At 36.7% G+C, this 19,397-nt stretch overlaps 1 pseudogene; it reads left to right on the top strand.

Annotated features, from left to right (window-relative positions):
- Positions 1-6,720: 6,720 nt before the first annotated feature.
- LOC107505286 lies at positions 6,721-7,133 on the top strand (annotated as a pseudogene).
- The last annotated feature ends 12,264 nt before the right edge of the window (positions 7,134-19,397 follow it).

The raw sequence follows: 19,397 nt of genomic DNA on the forward strand, positions 1-19,397 counted from the left end.
TCTAATTTTAGAATGATGCAATTCATCCAGATATTTTTTCTATCATCCTTGATAAACTGAGTTGGTTCTATTCTATTAGGCAGGAAATCCTATTAAGTTTAATGCTAAGAAAATTAAATGATTCCTAGAATTACCCAGAATAAAATTCTAAGAGCAACAGTTTCAATTTTAGTATATTCTGACAGTGTAATAGCTATTAAAATAACAATTGGGCTTGGTTTGCCATTCAAAAGACCTAGCTAAATGTCCATCATGCAATGAATGGATAAACAAATATGGTATACATACAATGGCATGTTATTCAGCCTTAAAAAAGATGAATTTTGAAAGCATGCTAAGTGAAATAAGCCAGGCACGAAAGGACAAATATTATTTAATTCTACTTACATGAGGTACCTAGAATAGTCATATTTATAGACAGAAAGTAGAATAGTGGTTACCTAAGGCAGGAAGAAGCAGGCAAGAAGGAATTAGTACTCCATGGATACAGATTTCAGTTGGGGATGATGCAAAGGTCTTAGAGATAGATGGTGGTGATGACTGCCTACCAATGCGAATGTACTTAAGGCCACAGAATCATACACGTTAAAATGGTAAATTTTACGTTATGTATATTTTACCACAGTAAAAATAAATATTTTTTAAAAAGCTTAGACTGAGAACCAGTTCTGACACTTAAAATTTACGAGATCTTGGGCTATAGGAGTCACAAGTACCTCATATGCAAATGGGGATTATAATAGCTACCTCATAGAACTTTCGTGAGAATGAGATAAATTATGTAAAATATTTAAACAGCTTTTGGACAAAGTAAAACTGAAGAAATGGTAGCTATTATTTACCTCTGTTTCTCCTAGGTCAACAATATGTTGAATAAATAAGTGAGCAAGTAAAGGAACAAATGAAAAAGCAAGGCACTTTTTCCAGTATATCTGAAATATTAGAACAATAGCCATAAAGATGACTATTACTATTTGCATTATGATTTAGCGTTTACAGAGAGCTTTCATATTCATCATCTCATTTGAATGTCACAACAAGGAAATGGGTAGGGCAAATGTGAGACCAGGAACCGACAGCATGGCAGCAACCAAGGAGAATGGTACAACAGAAGAGTGGAATACAGCAAACTTAAACTTTAAAACCAGGTTTGGAGTCCAGGGTCTCTTCCATAGGCATAACATGAAATGACAAGACAGGAAAATGTGCCGAACATAAGATCACATGAGGGACCGATCACCTTAAAGGAAGGAGCACTGTCCTACAATCTCGTTTCCATTGCTGTAAGAAAGTCCTGGAGCAATAAGGAAGGCTGTCCCAATTCTTGGCCCATGACTTCTTCAAGTCATCGTCTTTCTCTATATTTATATGATATTGTACTTTATGCAGAGTGGAAGATGGAGAAGGCAGAGTTAGAAATAGACAAAGAAATAGAGCACTAGCAAACCAGATCAGATCAGATCTAGACTATGATTTTTATTAGAAGTCGAGGCAGTGACTTAAACAATAACTGAAGACAGTATTGGCCAAGGAATGGGACTGGCTTCCTTTATTGCCGTGGAGCATTTTGGAGCAATGAAAATGAGACTGGAGTCTCCCATGTATTATTATCTGTAGCAACTCTTCATAATTCCTTGGGCTGTCTTTTTTTTTGGGGGGGGGGGTTGTTTTTTAGACTAGATTTTTGGAGGTGTTATCTTCTACCTGCAAAATATAATTTCTGCCCTTAAATTCTGCAGCTGAAGTATGTACCAAATTCTCATTTATTTTAAAATGTTAGAATTGAGTCATAAGAAAGATGGATAGCCAGCCATACAATCACCCTGAAAAGTGCTTGAAGCAAAGCCCTAGTGAGATGACTCCCACCTCAAACCGCATGGCAAGCACACAGTTCTCCCAATGCCTTCATCACGATAGAGGTGATCTTCCTGTCGTCTCCTTTGTTGTCTGCCTGCCTAAGATGCTCTTTCCGGCTCTAATGAGTGAGACTACAGACACATGTCATCGCTCCTTTCTCTCTACTCCTCTGACCTCAGATAGCATGCAGCCAGATTCTGTCTCCATCGTTACTGCAGAAAGTGCTATCTTTAAAGGACAATGCCTTTGCAGTCTTGTAAGAACTCCAGCTGATCTGGCAAAGGTTGTAACCTATTTCACACCTTAAAGGACTACTCTTTGTTTTGGGGCGTCTTTAAAAAGCAACACCCTACAATGACCTATGTAAAAATTTTCTATGTAAAAATTCCTTATGTCCTCTACTGTTATGATTAAAAACACACCGAGTGGGCATAAATGTTAAGATTCGAAAAGCTCAGTGTTTCAAATTATTAAAATGTTATGAAAAAAATAAAATAATGTTATTACTTGTACTCCATAAGAATCTTTAAAATAAACAGAATCATCTTGAATGAACATCTCTACAATATATTTTCAGATGACATTGGATTGTTGGTCTACTAGAAGATACCGAGAAAATTTCATATGGATATGAAATTGCAATAGGTTCTAAGGCTACCTACTGGTGTCTCTATCAGGAAAAGAAATATCTACTCTTAGTATTTGGTATCCAGAAATAGTCTGATGACACAGACGCTACTTTCACTGCGTCTGGGTTAAAGAAGCAACTGAGGCATATAGAACCTTGACGACAGATGATGGCGATAATGTCAGGGAGCCTGTGGGTAGTTCAGGACCCATGGAGGAATGCAACTCAAAGTAGGAGGGGCTGTGTGCTAGCGGTAAAAGGGTCTTAGAGAAGAGATGGGATTCACAAAGTTCGAAGGAGGCAGTAGGTGGCTTAAATTGTAGGTATTCAGGAGATTTTGGAAGAATACATGGAGAGTGTGTTAGTTTGCTTGAGCTGTGATAACAAAGTATCACAGAATGCGTGGCTTAAATAACAAATATTTATTTCCTCACAGTTCTGGAGGCTTGGAGTTCAAGATCAAGGTGTCGGCAGGGATTCTCCTGAGGGCCTCTCTCCTTAGGTGGGAGGTGGCCATCTTTCTGTGTCTTCATATAGTCTTCCTTCTGTATCTGTATCTTAATTTCCTCTTTTTGTTTTGTTTTGTTAGTTTGTTTATTTTGTTCTTTAAATTCCACATAAGTGAGATCATTTGGTATTTGTCGTTCTCTGTTTGACTTATTTCACTTAACATAATACCCTCTAGGTCTACCCACGTTGTTGCAAATGGTAAGATTTCATTTTTTAATGACCGAGTAATATTCCTTTCTATATATGTACCATTTAATTTCCTCTTCTTATATTGACACCAATTATATTGGATTAGGGACCACTCATATGATCTTATTTTACTTTAATCACCTCTTTAAAGGTCCTCTCTCCAAATACAGTTAATTCTGAGCTACTAGAGGTTGAGACTACAACATGTGAATTTGGGGGGTGGAGACACAACTTGTTTCATAATAAAGAGCATTCTAGGCAGAGACATGAAGTCATGAAAGTATATGATGATCACCAAGTGTTTGTTGTAGTAAAAGTATAATGTGTTTCTTGGGGAGTGGAGAAAGGTGGGGGTGGAGAGGTAGATGGAGCTCACAGGATTAGGGGCCTTGTCTACCAAGCTGAGGAGTTTGGAATTTCATGTGGAGATTATTAGAAGCCATGGACATTTTTAAATTATGAAAATGGCACAACCCAATATGGTTTTGAATGTTCTGTCTGCATTGGGATTGAATTGTAGAGAGGGAAAGCGTTTGACAGCAGGGAAATGGATTGGGTAGTTAAGGGTGAATCCAGAGATAGGGGACAAGCTAGAAGAAGAGGGTTTTAGGGTGTTATGTAGAGACCGTAAGGGAGGAGATGGTGTGGAAGAACCTGAAGGTCTAACTAGGCAGTTGATAGAAGGTCTTGAAGGAAGCCGAAGGGGTGCAAAAGGTACAGAGAAGATCAATAAAAAAAAAGAAGAAAGATGTAAGAAGTAGGAAAGATTCAGGTAAGTTTATAGAAGGAGAGGAATTAAAGGATCACTGCCTGATACCTCTTTTTGTTTTTGTATTTGCTTCTGCAGAGAGAATGGTGGATACAGTCTGGGACTTGTGGAGTAGAGCAAAGGTTTGGAGTAGCCACTGTGAATAGGAAGGAAATAAAACAATTTCTGAACCATGTTGAAACCCCAGTGAGGTAAGGCTCTCTCATAGGAGTGTAGAGAGGCCAGAGGAGGAGTCCTGGAATAGAGAAATTGAACTAGATTGATTTCTGTTTGGACAGATGAGGCCAAAGTCTATTATTTGGTCTTTCAAAAACTTTGGGCTTGGGGAAATATTGGAAAGCTCTGGTCCCTAAAGAAGATGAAAGTAAAAAGATAGAACTCTAAAAAGTAAGTACATCTGGGGACTATTAATTATTGAAAAAACAAAAACACCTTCAAAACAGGAAACAGGACAGGAGACGTAGGCACTTTTTGCCTCTTGCAATGTTAAATAACTAGCTAGAAAGAGTTTTTTGCCTAAATCTTCATAATAAAGCATTTTATTTGGTTATACTTCCTATAAATCTTAAAATCAGAAAAGTTTTATTTAAGTTTTGTTATATAAACTCCCATGAAAAACAGCTTGAATTCTCTTTTATGCTCTTGTCATCCTCCTGGGGTTATGAGTTTGATTAGTAAAGTGGACCTATAATTTCTAACTTCACACTCTACGCTTTAACTATTCATTATTCCCCTCATTTCTCCCTCCAGAAATCATTTTATTTTAGACAGCTTTCTTTTTTTAAAAAAACTATCCATAATATTAAAATGAAAACTAAAAAAAAAAAAAGGCATTTATCTAGTTTATTTAGGTTATTCTACAGGAATTTTTTAAGTGAATAAAGCTGTGCATTATTTATAACAGCCAAGAAATGAAACAACCCAATTGTCTATTAATTGATGAATGAATAAAGAAAACGTAATATTGTCCATACAACTGAATATCGTTTGGCAATAAAAGAAATAAAGTACTGATAGATGATACAGCATAGATGAACTTGAAAACATTATACTAAATGCAAGAAGCCAGACACAAAAAGCCACATATATGATTCTGTTTATTTGAAATGTCCAAAATAGGCAAATCCATAGAGACAGAAGGAATATTAGTGGTTTTCAGGGGCTTGGAGGACAAGAAAAAGAAGAATGACTGCTAACGGGTGAAGGAAATGTTATAGAATTAGATAGTGGAGATAGTTGCACATTGTGAATATACTAAAAAACACTGAATCGTACATCTTAAAAACGGTGAATTTTATGGTATGTCAACTATATCTCAATAAAAAATAAAGCCACTAAAGATTAAAGTAGGGTTTGTATGACACATTAAGCATGGTACATAGAAATAAAGCATTTACTCCAATTTAATGCTCCCCCTCGACTAGTTTATTTTGCTTTATTATACTTGTCTATCGCCCTAAGCTATAAAGTTATCTAAGATTTTTCTAAAAAGGAGTTTAAACTTATATTTTAATCAGTTGGTCATATTTCCTTTTTGTATGAATTTAAAATTTCTATATACATTAAACATTTCATATTTATGCCCACGTTTGAAAAGTCTCACTACATAGCCTAAACCCATAATGGTGAGTCTGGGTCCATAGTCTGTAAGTCAAATAGTCAAGGGTAGAAAAAGTATTATACTACTTGATAAACTCTTTTATTCTGCACTGGGAGAATCGGTTAATTGATAATTGGTTGAGGTAACATTTTATAATTCAAGCAAAGTAGGTGATTGGCTCAAAGAAGATATTAAATTGGCTTAGAAGCAAGATTTTCTTCTTTACCAAAACCAATTAAATGGATTCATGGCCTCTTTAAAAAATGAAGGAAAAAAAAAAAGACAGAAAAGTAAAAAAATAAAAACAAAAAAGAAAACAGTGGAAGGAAAGAAAGAGAAAAAGTGGGGGAAAAGGAAAGAGAACTTTGTAATTTTCTAATGTCTGTTTTTTTTAAGCATTTTATTTTATTTTATTATTAGTTTTGAGTATACACTATATTGGTTAGACCTTTATATAGTTTATAAAATGATACCCCTGATCACTCTATCTTCCTTCTGGCTCTCTACATAGCCATTAGCTTACTGCTGACTACTTTCCCTATGCTGTGCTCCCCATCCCAAGACTATCTCTCAACTACTAATTTGTACTTCTTTAATCCTTCATTGTTTTCTCCCAGTCTCCAACTTCCATCCCCTCTGACCGTCACCAGGTTGTCCTCTATATTTGTAAGTCTGTTTTCAACTAGTTCATTCTTTTTGTTCCTTAGATTCTGCATATAAGTGAGATCATGTGGTATTTACCTTTGTCTGACTTACTTTACTCAGCATAATACCCTCTAAGTCCATCCATGTCATTGCAAATGGTAGGACTTCATTTTTTTAGGGCTGAGTAATATTCCATTGTATGTATGAACCATAACTTCTTTATTTAATCGTGTTGATGGGCATTTAGGTTGCTTCTACATCTTGGCTATTGTGAATAGTGCTGCCATGAACATAGGGATGCATAGATCTTTATGAATTATTGTTTTGGTTTTCTTTAGATAACATTCCCTGATGACCTGCAACAGCGTTTGAGTTTGACACCAGGAGTGCTCGATCTAGTCACTCACTGATCTTCCCCCACAAAGAGCAGCAACACATGTAGAGTGAGGGGTTGCCATCGTGGGAACTGGCTGGGTACTTCCGTTGTCAGCATCTCGGTGCAGGGGCTATATAATGATGACAATGTCTGGAAGCTTCTACTTGTAATTATTGGCCACCATGGCAATCCAGTTTTTGAAATGAAGTTTTGCCAGCTGGAAAAGCAGAATCCAAAGACAATCATCATCATATGAACCAGTTCATGGCTCATACTGCCTTTGACCTCATAGATGAGAATATGTGGCTGTCAAGCAATATGTACTTGAAAACTGGACAAATTCAGTGAGTGATTTGTTTCAGCTTTGTTACTGCAGGTCATATGAAATTTATTATGCTTCATGACATAAGGCAAGAAGATGGAATAAAGAACTTCTTTACTGATGTTCATGATTTATATATAAAGTTTTCAGTGAATCCATTTTATGAACCCAATTCTATTCAATCAAGTGGATTTGACAGAAAAGTTGTTTCTTGGGAAGAAACACCTTTTAAGCTAAATGCAAAAAAATTCGGAAACAAACAATGTCATTACAGTGAGGTATACTCAGGAATGTGTACATTGTAAATTGCCTGATTAAATAGTCTGGAAAAGTTTTTTTTTTTTAAGTGCAAAACATAAGCAAAATCCTTCAATTTATCCCAAATAAGGCAGCTCTAGACTTAACTATTATGGTAAATTGAAGGCTTAAGTTGGCCCCCCAAAATTCCTCTCCTCCCTGAATTTTCCTCATATTTAGAAGTGGTGTGTCTTAGTCAGCTCTGGCTGCTATAACAGAATTGCATAAACTGGGCGGCTTAAACAACAGAAATTTTTTCCTCGCAGTTCTAGAGGCCAGAAATCTCAGATCAGGGTGCCAGCATGTTTGGGTTCTGGGAACAGTCCTCTTCCAGGCTGTAGATGGCTGCCTTCTTGTGAGCTAGCTCTCTGGCCTCCTCTCATAAGGACACTAAACCCATTCATGACTAGTTACCTCCCAAAAGCCCTATTTGCTAATACTGTCACATTGAGGATTAGATTTCAGCATATGAATTTGGGCGTAAGGGACACAAACATTCAGTCCATAAATGGAGTTCGATTATCTTCTCTTCTTCAATCTGAGCTCGTGTTGTGGCTTGCTTTGACTAATAGAACACAACAGAAGTGGCTTTCTGGGACTTCCAAATTCAGGCCTGAAGAGGGCTGGCACTTTACCTCTTGTACCTTCGAACTTGAGCCATCATGTGAGAAGTCCAGACTACACTGCGAGAGAGAAGCCACGTGGAGTGACTGTGGAGGGTGAGATACCATATGGAGAGAAGGCCACAAGGAGGAGCACTGAGGCACTAGACATATGACTAAAGCAGTATTTGTATGTTGTCTGCTCCAAACCCAACCACTATGACTGCAATATTTTTAAGTCACAGAATTTTGGGGTGGTTTTTATATAGGAATAGATAACCAACCTGGAAGTATGGTGCTAGTGTATAACAAAAACTGAGAAACATGTGGCCTTGGCTTTGGGACCAGCTAGAGAGCAGAGGCTAGAAGGGCTTTGAGGAGACTATAAATGAAGGTAGAAGGACAGTGATAAAATTGTTATTGAATACTGGAGAAAAAGTGCAACTCGTTTATGTAGTGAAAAGTTTTGGCAACCCTGTTGACTGTGGTGATATGCAAGATAGGAAATATACCTAATAAACTTGCAAATGTGGCTAAGGAGATTTGCAGGCAGAATGTTCCAAGTACTAGCTGGTGTCTTTTAGCTGTATGTGATAAAATGTGAGTATAGAGTCCAAGCTAAAACTTTGCTGGCAAAGGTCAAGTCTAATGTGTGTGCTGCTAACTAGACAATAGGCCTTCTAAGAATTTTAAGTGCATACCTTTGGATTTTCTTTGCTAGGCAAAAAGGCTTCTGAGAATCTTGAGGGTATTGTTTCAAAGCATCTGACTCTAAATCCAAGATACAGGGTGTCTGTCTTAACGAGATTTGTGGATGTGGCTTTTTATCTAATGGAGATTAAAATTTGATATACTGGAAACCCACAAGGTTTTTTAAAAAGGAATTAACAAGCATGGCCTGATGGGACAGAGAGAGTTTAAAAATGACATAGGCCTCTGAGACCCCAACATTCTCTGGGCAAGAAACAAGCAGAGGAGGCTACTCAGTTGCAAACATAGGCCATTTCTTACAAAAACCAAAGAATGATTCAGAGGGCAGAGCCAAGGGCCTAGAGCAGCGGTCCCCAACCTTTTTGGCACCAAGGACTGGTGCTCCTATGAGAATCTAATGCCTGATAATCTGATGTGGAGCTGAGATGGTGATGCCAGTGCTGGGGAGCAGCTGCAAATACAGATGAAGCTTCTCTTGCTTGCCACCACTTACCTCCTGCTGTGTGGCTCAGTTCCTAATAGGCCACAGACAGGTACTGGATCTGTGGCTCGAGGGGTTGGGAACCCCTGGCCTATAGAATTTGATAGAACTACTCTCAGCAAGCAGAACTGGGACTTAATCAAGGAACATTTTCTGATCTCAAAATTGGAGAAAAGTGATAATACATACTTGGCCTAATTTCAGAATTACTATGGTCTGGTTACTGCTGTTTTCCTTCCCATCCTTTCCACCCTTTTGAGCAGAGTATCCACTGTGGTAACCCTGTTTCTTTTTCACCATTGTATTGTTGCAGGCATATGGGGTAGGTAATTTGTCTTTTTAGGTCACAGGTCTCTGCAACCTAAGGGCTGCACCTAAGAGACTACATGTGAAGAGCTTTAGCTGCTGTTGGACCTTATTTAGCTGACAAGATCCTGGACTTTGACCTGATGCCATAAAAGTATGAGACTTTTGAGGAGTGGTTATATTTTGCTTGTGCAAGGAAGTGAACTGTTGTGGCCAAAGGGTGTACTGTAGTAGGCTAGTCTCCAAAGGTTGTCTCCCCAAATACTTTTCCTCTTATATACTTGCCACTCTTTACATTAAGAAATGGAGCTTATTTCCCTTTCCTTGAGTCCAGACTGGCTTTGACCAATAGTATGTTGACAAAGTGACATTCTAGGTCTTCTGGATCTAGACCCTAAGAGAACTGGCAGCTTCCACTTTCTATTATTCCTGAAATAATCCCAGCCACAATGCTGTGAGATGCTTGAGCTACATGGAAAGGCCGATACGAAGAGGAACTGAGGTGTCCTAACCAGCATCCCCAGCTGACTGGCACCAAATGCCAGCCAGATGAGTGAGGCCATTGGGATTTTCTAGTAATCCCAGTGCCTAGTTGATACCATGTGAAGCAGAACTACCCAGATAATCCACAGAAATGTGAGAAATATTAAATTACTGTGTTAAGCCACTATGGTTTGATTATTCGGAAGACTATAAGGGAAGGGAGCTAATAACATTTGTAGAATGTTCTCACCTTATGTCAGGTTGTTTGTTTGCCACTGTATAGACCATTTTTGTTAACCCTCATAAAACCTTTGTAAAAAAGATGGTGGTAGGATCAGGAAACTGAGGCTGGGACAAATATATTGATTCAAATAACATAGCTGGTAAGTGGTAATACCAGAATTCAAGTTTTGATTATTTGACTTGTGTTCTTTTTAGTATACCATGATACCCACCAATATTTCATAATAATAGGAAAGCTTCAAGTTTAACATAGAGAAAAATGATTTGTGATTTTAAAGGGTATTATTCTAGAAACCTTGTTTATATTAAGTACCAGAAAATTCTTATTTTATATACAATGCTAATGTAGAGATAACCAAATTCTTGCTTTTTCATTGTCTCATTACTTTTACTGAACTTAATTTCTTCTTTTAGCATGTACTATTCAAATAACAGAAGGATATCTTCACTGTTTATTTTGATAATAAATTTATGTTATATTTTTGTGGAAAAATCTTTTGTTCTTGTTACTTATGAAATTCTTTGGTTGGTTTAATGCTGTGAAATGAACTGACAAAAACCTATTCATTAGATTATACTTTCTTTAAAGTTAACATCTGTGGCATAGATATAAAGTGCAACAGAAGAGAGTTGCACTTGAAAGGCACAACATTCTTGATATTTTGACTTTAAAAATGTGGATTAGAACACTAATATTAAAAACCTTCAATCAGCATGAAATATCTGCTTCAAAGCCCCATATCTAAGATGGAATCTGTGGATAAAGAATAGTGACATTTCTATACTTTCCCAAGATAGCTCATTTCAATTTATTCACAAATGATTGGGTAGTTATATTTAGCTTACGATTCTATACAAAGGAGTCTCTGAGCATTCTCTTTAGCAGTATAGTTTTATATAGATGTGAACAATGTTAGCCAAAATTGTTCCTTTTATTGCTTGCTCTAGACTTTAATAATTTAATAATCTGGCTCTTCTCGGGGTTATTTTTCCAGTTGTTAGAGACTTTACTACGCTTTAATTGTGTACATGAAGAGAAATATTACTGGTGAAAGCAATGGTGAGGAGTCTGGCAGTCAGGTCCCTTTAGGATCTTGTCTCTGACTTTAAGGAGAACCACAGAAAAACACTATCTTATTTTCTCTTTTAAAAAGCTTTATCGAGTGATAATTCACATGCTGTATAACTCACTTCTTAGGATTATTTATGCTGTGATGAACTGCTGGAGGTAGTTAAAATTTATACTCCTTCACTATCACATATACCAGAAATAGTTGTGTTAAAAAAATTTTTTTTATAATGACAGTTTTCAAACTTACTAAAAAATATTCAACACCCCTAAAATTCTCAGAAGCCCTTTTGTCCAGAATAATGTTTTTCAAACTTTAGCTGCATCAGAATTACCTTGATGGTTAAAACAGATTTGCTGGGCCCTGTCATCAGAGTTTCTGATTCAGTGACTCTGGAGTGGGTTCAAGAATTAGCATTTCTAAGAAGTTCTCAGATAATGCTGCTGCTGGTTGGGGGAGCACTTTTTGAGAACTACTGGTTTAGCAATTTCAATAATTATCAACATTTTGGCATATATTCCTGTCCTTTCCTCTCTTCCTCTTTCCTTCTTTTCTAAAAGCAAACTTCTGACATTTTTTTTATTATTTTATCCCTAAATAATTCTATATGTATCTAAAAAATAAAGACTTAAAAAACATTATATTATCACACTTAAACGTTAACAATATTTCATTTATACCATCTATTTGATAATCATCAAAATTTTATGATTATCTCAAAAATACCTTATGATTGGTTTGTTCAAATCAGGATTAACACAAGGTCAACAACACATTCTATTTCGTTTGTTTCGCCTCTGGTCCATTTTATTTCATTTCTTCTTCTTCTTCTTCTTCTTCTTCTTCTTCTTCTTCTTCTTCTTCTTCTTCTTCTTCTTCTTCTTCTTCTTCTTCTTCTTCCTATTTTTATATTTTTGACAGATCCTGCCTCAGGTTTATTTATACTAATAGCACAGGAGGACACCAGCCCCATTCAGACAGCAGCCCAGGGTCACGCCAGTCCTTCTAGCCTCATAGAAGATGACGGAGAGAGACCTCTACTCTGGAGTCTTTGTGGGCGCCTGGGCACCTTTGGGAGCTGGAGCCTAACTAAGCCTGAGCCAGAGGCGGAACTGCAGCTGTAGCCTTGTTTGAATCTTGGCCCTGAACTTTGGCTGGCAGAGCCTGAGACACTGAGTGATGCGGGCAAAAGCACATTTCCCAGGCTTGGGGTGAGCGATATGGGCAAGTTGATTGAGTTTGCAGCTGCCACCTTTTGGAATCTTGAGCTTGACTTCCTTGGGCTTTACGAGGGCCTTGACAGTCTCAGCAAGTGCACTCATGGCCTTGGCATTGTTGGCCTTCATATTCATCAGCCCCTGCCTGTTGTGCTTCTTGGCAAAGTACATGTTCCTCAGCAGCTTAGGGTCCAATCCCTTAAGAGATTCATATATTTGTGATTGGGGGTTTCTTGATGTTGTTTCTGGGCCATTTTTAGGACTGGTTGTGTGTGGTGTGGTTCTTGGACTTGGCTATGTCGGCACTGAAGCCCACGGCTTGACTCCGGTCTCTTTTAATCTAGAAAAGTGGCCTTTCCTTTTTATTTTTTCATTCCATTGACTTGTTGACAAAATTAGGTCAGTTATCCTGCAGAAGGGCTTATATTCTGGATTTGAATAATTGCTTCCTTGTAGTAAAATTTAATTTGTCCTCCTATCTCCTGTATTTCCTGTAAACTGAAGGTTAAAACTAAAGTTTCAGTTAGATTCAGTTTTAACATATCTTGATGCCATTTAAGTTATGTTGCATCACATCAGGACATATAATTCCTGGTAGTCCTACCTTTAGTGATGATAAATTGATAGGTAGATTCAAGTGGTAAAAGCTGAATTTCTACATTGTAAAGTGAATTATCAACCTTTCTCCTAATAGCTTTATCATCCATTTAAGAGCACTACTTAAACCACAAAGTAGTGTTTTGTTTTGTTTTTTAACTCTATCTTTCTGTTTACATTTGTTAACTGGATTTTCCTCTCCACTTAGGGCTATTTAGTAATTCTAAAATAGTTCATACAGAACAGACAGTATAAATTTTGTTTTCTTTTTCTTCAATTTCTAGTTTCCAAAGTAAGGACTGGGTGCCTGTGGTTACTAAATTATGTCCCCTCCACACCATACTCATGCGTTGAAGCCCTAACTCCCAGTACCTGTGTTTAGAAATAAAGTCTTTAAAAAGGTAATTAAGTTAAAACGTGGTCATTAGTGTGGCCCCTATTCCAATATGACTGATATAAGAAGAGAAAATGTAGGTACAGATATACACAGAGGGAAGGCAACATGAAGACACTGGGAGGAAATGGCCATCTGCAAGCCAAGGAGAGAGGTCTCAGAAAAAATCAACCTTGCTGAAATCTTGATCTTAGATTGCCAGCCTCTGGAACTGTGAGAAAATAAATTTAAGCCACCTAGTCATTGTTATGGCAACCCTATCAAACTAATATAATGCCCTAGCTACTTCTAATGGTGACCAGTGACTTTTGTGTCTTTAAATAATTAATTAATTAGCTCTCTTTCTCTTTTTCATATCATTATAAACTCATAGATTTTGTCCATTCAATGCATTTCAGTTGTAGTAATTTTTCTTTTGGATTTTTAAATTATTTCATATTTTACCAGAGAACACTCCAGAGGTGGTTGACTTTTGTATCATTTTGGTATGACCCCAACAGTCTTTAATAACTTCTTTGCTTTCAGGTACAAGATATCCCAGGCTCATTTTGTATGTTTTCTGTCCCAGATCTGGGCCCAGCTATCTTAAAAATGGTATAATCTGGGTGTTAGGGCTATTTATTGCTATTGTTTGTCATTGCTTTTAAGCTTTTCAAGAAAGATAAGTTATAGGCTTTTTTTACTCCTTTGTTTTTCTATTTGTATGTTTCATCTTTTACATGGAAAATTTTGGATTCTAACACATTAGCATAATTATTTACTCTATAACGTCCATAAATGATGCCAGTAGTTTTTACTAATGACGGCAGTAGTTTTTACTAATCATTAGATTACCAAATGAAATTTAAAATTTGCCTTTCTTTTTGTCCTTGGAATACATATTTCTAAGCATATATAGTCAAAGTCTTACGTTCTAAAAACTTAAAATAGTTCTTTTCTTTGTGTGGTTATATCCTTAACTTGATATACAGTTATTTGCTTTAAAACTGTCTTCTTGGTATTCCGTCAGGCAATGTTCTTTGTTTATTTTATAAGCATCATTAGAAAATACTTTCCTTCAAGCTGTAATGAGAATTGAAGTTAAAAGACAGATGAAATCGGAAGGAGCACAGTTCTGGGACCTCGTCTTCCCACTTATATGCACCGTTTAATAGTTCACCAATGATTCTACAGCAGTTTATCCAGGATTCCCTGAATAAACTGTTCCCTGACAAAACATTGTAATTATTGTCTCAATTTGGATAATCCTGGTCATGTCATGAACACTGAAGCCTTAATGTTTCCAGGATCCTGTTTGTCCTTGAACAGGAAAGCCTGCAGATTTATTGAATATGTCTTCCAATACTGTTAATAGTGTCCAATTTACTGAACTGAAATAGTTATAACTAAAAAAGAAATCTTAGCCAGAAGTTCCCTTTGAGGTCATTTTTTTTTATATGAAATATTTGAGTTAATCTTTTACTCAAGTAAAAAGCATGGATATGCAGATGTGCACGTGTGCGTGCACACACACACACACACACACACACACACCTTTCTTTTTTATACTGTTAGACGGACTGCATTATTTCCTGTGTGCAAAACATCATTTGGCTGTTGTGAGACAATAATATTTAAATAGAAAGTATAACAACTCTGGAGTCTGATGGAATTAATTTTATGTAGTACAATAACTACTAACAATGAGATTGTAATAGCATTGCCTAACCTTTTATGGACTTCATGTCCTTAGCTGTAAAAGAGGTATAATAATACATACATAGAGATTTAATACATTAGGTCCCGAATGTAAGGTGGTTAGCACAGTATCTGGCACACAATAGGGATTTAATAGCCATCTTCATTCTCTCAACCTAAAAACCTCTTAGGACTAACAGAAGCAGGGGAAATTGCTTGATCTTGAAGATGATTGTGAGTAGAGTCCTACTTCTTCTCTTGATTCTGAGGCCATTTTGCATAATCGAGCTCTACTGGAAAGGAGCACCAACTTGAGCTTATTGCTGCTTCAGCTGGCCAGGAAGCCAAAGCATTAAGCAGTCTTTTTAGTCCTAATAATTTGTATAAGGCACTGGGGTAATATAAAACTATGGCTATTGTAATCTGGAGTTCTCCTATCAGCTGTCAGACAGGGTATCCCAAAGATAGTTTCTGGAGAGAGATTCCTCAATAATTTTCCAGGATCACTCAAGAAAAGCTACATGCTTCATCCCACTTTTTGGAGATCTTTTACTCTGCTTGAAAAGGCATTTTTCTTACCCAGAGTAAAATGAAGCACAAGATTCTTAGTTATAATTCTAAATTTCATCCTGGTAGTGAGACATCTGGTGGGGGCAATGTCTTCCTTAGGGTTGGTACTCAATTTTTTTCCTTGTTAGATATTCATTTTTGTCACTTGGTAGTTGTTAACAAAGCAAAGGATGAGAGAATGCTTCAACAGATTTTTACTGCCACAAAAACTACTCCTAAATCACTAATAGCAACTTTCAAAGAGCTGTTCTATATGGAGCACATGATCCAAGAGATTTTAATTTGTATTATATGAAAAATTATGTACACATTTGGTAATAGTAGGTTAAGGAGATTTAATAGGTTTCTTTACTCCAGAACTTCTCAGACCCTTAAGTATAGTAATGTATATTACAGTTTCCTAAAGAGGGATGCAGGGCGCAGTACTTCCTAATCCTAGATCCCTTGCTCCACAGAGCAGCGTGGAGGATCATTGTTCTGCAGAACACACTCCAGGAAATAATGTCTTATAATTTAAAATCACAGGCAAAAGGAACACTGGACTCATGTGTCCCTAGCATACATTAATAATTTTTAGGGCAGTATAAATTCTTCTTTGCTTTGGCTATTGCAACCATTGTTTGACTAAGAAACAGAAACCCATTACAAACCAATGTAAACAGAAAATGGCAGTTCTCAGTAAAGCACGTGATTATCTCACAGACTCGAAGGTCAGAAAATATACAGAGCTTTAGGAGGACTAGACTGCAACTGGAAAGTCAGAACTTGTGATTAAAAGACCACATGGTTAATTACACACCCTTTTTCCTGCCTGTCTGTTTTGTTTTTCTTTCTTTCTTTGAAAGAACTTTATACCTGTCAAGAAAATATCTGCATAGTCCTAACTCTATGTTCACTTTAAGCAGTCTATAGTATTTATTGCTATGCCCTAAGTCCAACTTCTCAAGAGAAAGAGAATTTTGATTGCTCAGCTTGGGTCAGGTTTTCACCTACCCCTACTCCAATTAGCTGTGACTAGAGAGTTCATGTGCTATGAACAGGAACACTTAGATCTGTCCCCTCAGTAGTGTGAAGAGAATGGCTCCTTTTAGAATCCATAAGGTGAGTAGGAATCACCAGAGTTACATTAGTTATGGTTTCTTTATAAATGTCATCTTAGAAAGAAGGGCAGGTTTGACTGTGTATTTTGTACATTGACAATAGCAAAACGAGTTAGGAAGTCTTTCATAGAATTGGTTTGTGAATCCATCTTGAATATTGTATCAGGCATTGTCAATATTTATTGTTACCTAGGACTTGACTTGGCCAATGAAATGTCACTTTGGAGTTGGAGGGAGCATTTTGCTAAGGAAGGATTGAAACTGAAGCAGCCTGAAAGTGCCACACCAACTTATGGATAACTGAGCTGTTATCTTGAAAAAACAGTTCAGAAAGTATAGTGGACACAGCTGGTGTTCTTTTCTTATACAATTCTGATTTTGCTCAGATTCCTGTCCATATTCCACACAGCCACGTGCCCCAGAGGAAGCTGATCTCTCAACCATCCAGCCCTAAGGGTGGGCTGAATGGTCTCAGGGTAACCCCATTTTCCTTGCCAGTGTTTGATTCAGATACAGGCATGAGACCCACTTTTGCCCAGGGGAAGAAGTCTGCTGTAGTGTCTGTAAGAAGTTCCCTTCTTTCTAAGAGAGTTACAGAAAGATGTGGTTCCCCGGTCCACTATGCTTCTGAATCTTGTCATTTCTGGATGTGTTGCCTAGAACTGCTACAGCAGTTTTCTTGCTATTAGCCTGAGTGAAACCAGAAGAACTTTAGAGAAGACAGAGCCTTGATATAGAAAGAACCAGGATCCTTGAAAATAGTGTTGAGCTACAGAATCTCTCAATTCTGATGTTCTTGCTCTCTGGACTCTCTACCTATGATAAAATTCCAGTGAATCAGCTGTCCTCTCTCTCTGGACTTTCTACATATGACAAATTTCCAGTGAATTAGAATGTCTACTACTTACAGCTGAAAGCATCCTAATACATTAAGCATATATTTGCTTTTTTAGATTAGCATATTATTTTTTATGTTGCCTCTGGGAAAATAGCATGTAAAATTTTTAAAAGAATTTCTAAATACCCATGAATTATAGTAGAGATTAGATAACAAAACTAGTAGTTTCTGCAATAACTGGACTCTTTAATTAATCAAAATTCTTTTAAATACTACGAGCGATTCCAGAATTGAGGGCAGTTGATTAAATATATTTTACTTCACAGGTAACTTATGGTCAAATTTCAAAAATTCAAAATCACAGTCAGTCACATAGAAGAGTGAAAATTGAAAATCTGATGCTCGACAGGGTCTGATTACTGCTAGTGATTGAATAGGGAAATTGAATGATTAAATATTGCCTTGTGCATAATACCAGAAATCTTGAAAGCAAGTGAAGGTAGTTTATTTCAAATCTTCAAATTGTAATCAAAGTACTTAGGTATACTATAGATTTTTTACCATGTTCATAGATAGTTATTTGACTGTAAACTCCTTGCAGGCAAGGACCATATTTATCTTGTTCTTTACTGCTCCAAAGCCTAGAGTGATCTTTGGCATGAAGTAGGTACTCAAGAAAATAATTTTATATGAACATCAAAAAGTGAAGAACTGGATATTTTAAATATATGGAACTACTGTCTGCATATGATATGCTAGAAAGCTTAATGTACAGAAAGAAAAAATCTGATACAGGTAACATAGAGAAAAACACTATTTAATACCTCCATATAGGGCATTTATTTATTTATTTGAGATATAATTGACATATAACATTATGTAAATTTAAGGTGTACAATATGTTGATTTGATACACTTATATGTTGCAATATGGTTATCACCATGGCTTTAGCTAACAGCTCCATAACCTCACACAACTATCAATTTTTTTTTTTGTGAAGAGAACATTTAAGATCTAGTCTTTTAGTAATTTTCAAGTGTATAATACAGTTGACCCTCAAACAACATGGGTAAACTTGAATTGTGCAGGTCTACTTATGTGCAAATTTTTTTCAATAAATATTGTAAATGTCTTTTCTCGTCCTTATGACTTTCTTAAAATTTTTCTCTAGCTTACTTTACTGTAATACAGTATATAGCACATATAACACACAAAATATGTGTTGATCGATTGTTTATATAATTAGTAAGGCTTTTGATCAATAGTAGGCTATTAGTTAAGTTTTTGGGGAGTCAAAAGTTATACATGGACTTTCAACTGCACAAGGTGGGGGGGGGGCGGTCAGTGCCCAAATCCCTGCATTATTCAAGGGTCAACTACACAACATTAACTATAATCACAATGCTGTGCATTAGATCCCCAGAATTTATCTTTTAACTGCAAGTTTGTATCTTTTGACTAATATCTCTGTAATTCTCCCACCTGCCAGGGTACTTTTGTAAGCCGTTCTCTTCCTTTGTAAAGTTATTATTAGGACTCAATTTCCCTTTTAATGTAGTTGTTACCATACCATTGTTTTGTTATGTTATGCCTATAACAGATGTGGATGAGGCTGACCAACAGGTATTCAAGCCCTGCAAGCCCATGGTGAACATGTCACTAATCCTATTTTCCTCTTTTCCTTCCTATTCTCTTTCTGTATACTCTTCCTGTCTGCTGTCCCTTAGCTTTCTGTACAGGATCAGTAAATCTTTGAATTTCCAACTGAGCTACTCTCTATTGGGGTATAAATTACTGACTCTAAACCACTCCCTAGATCCTTTATGACCTTTGGTGAACTCACTTGATCCTCGGTCATTGGTTGAAGCCTGGGAAGAAAAATTCTGACAGGACTTTTAATAATAATAGCAAAGA

Source organism: Rousettus aegyptiacus, unplaced genomic scaffold (genome assembly GCF_014176215.1).
Source record: "Rousettus aegyptiacus isolate mRouAeg1 unplaced genomic scaffold, mRouAeg1.p scaffold_m13_p_2, whole genome shotgun sequence".
NCBI lineage: Eukaryota > Metazoa > Chordata > Mammalia > Chiroptera > Pteropodidae > Rousettus > Rousettus aegyptiacus.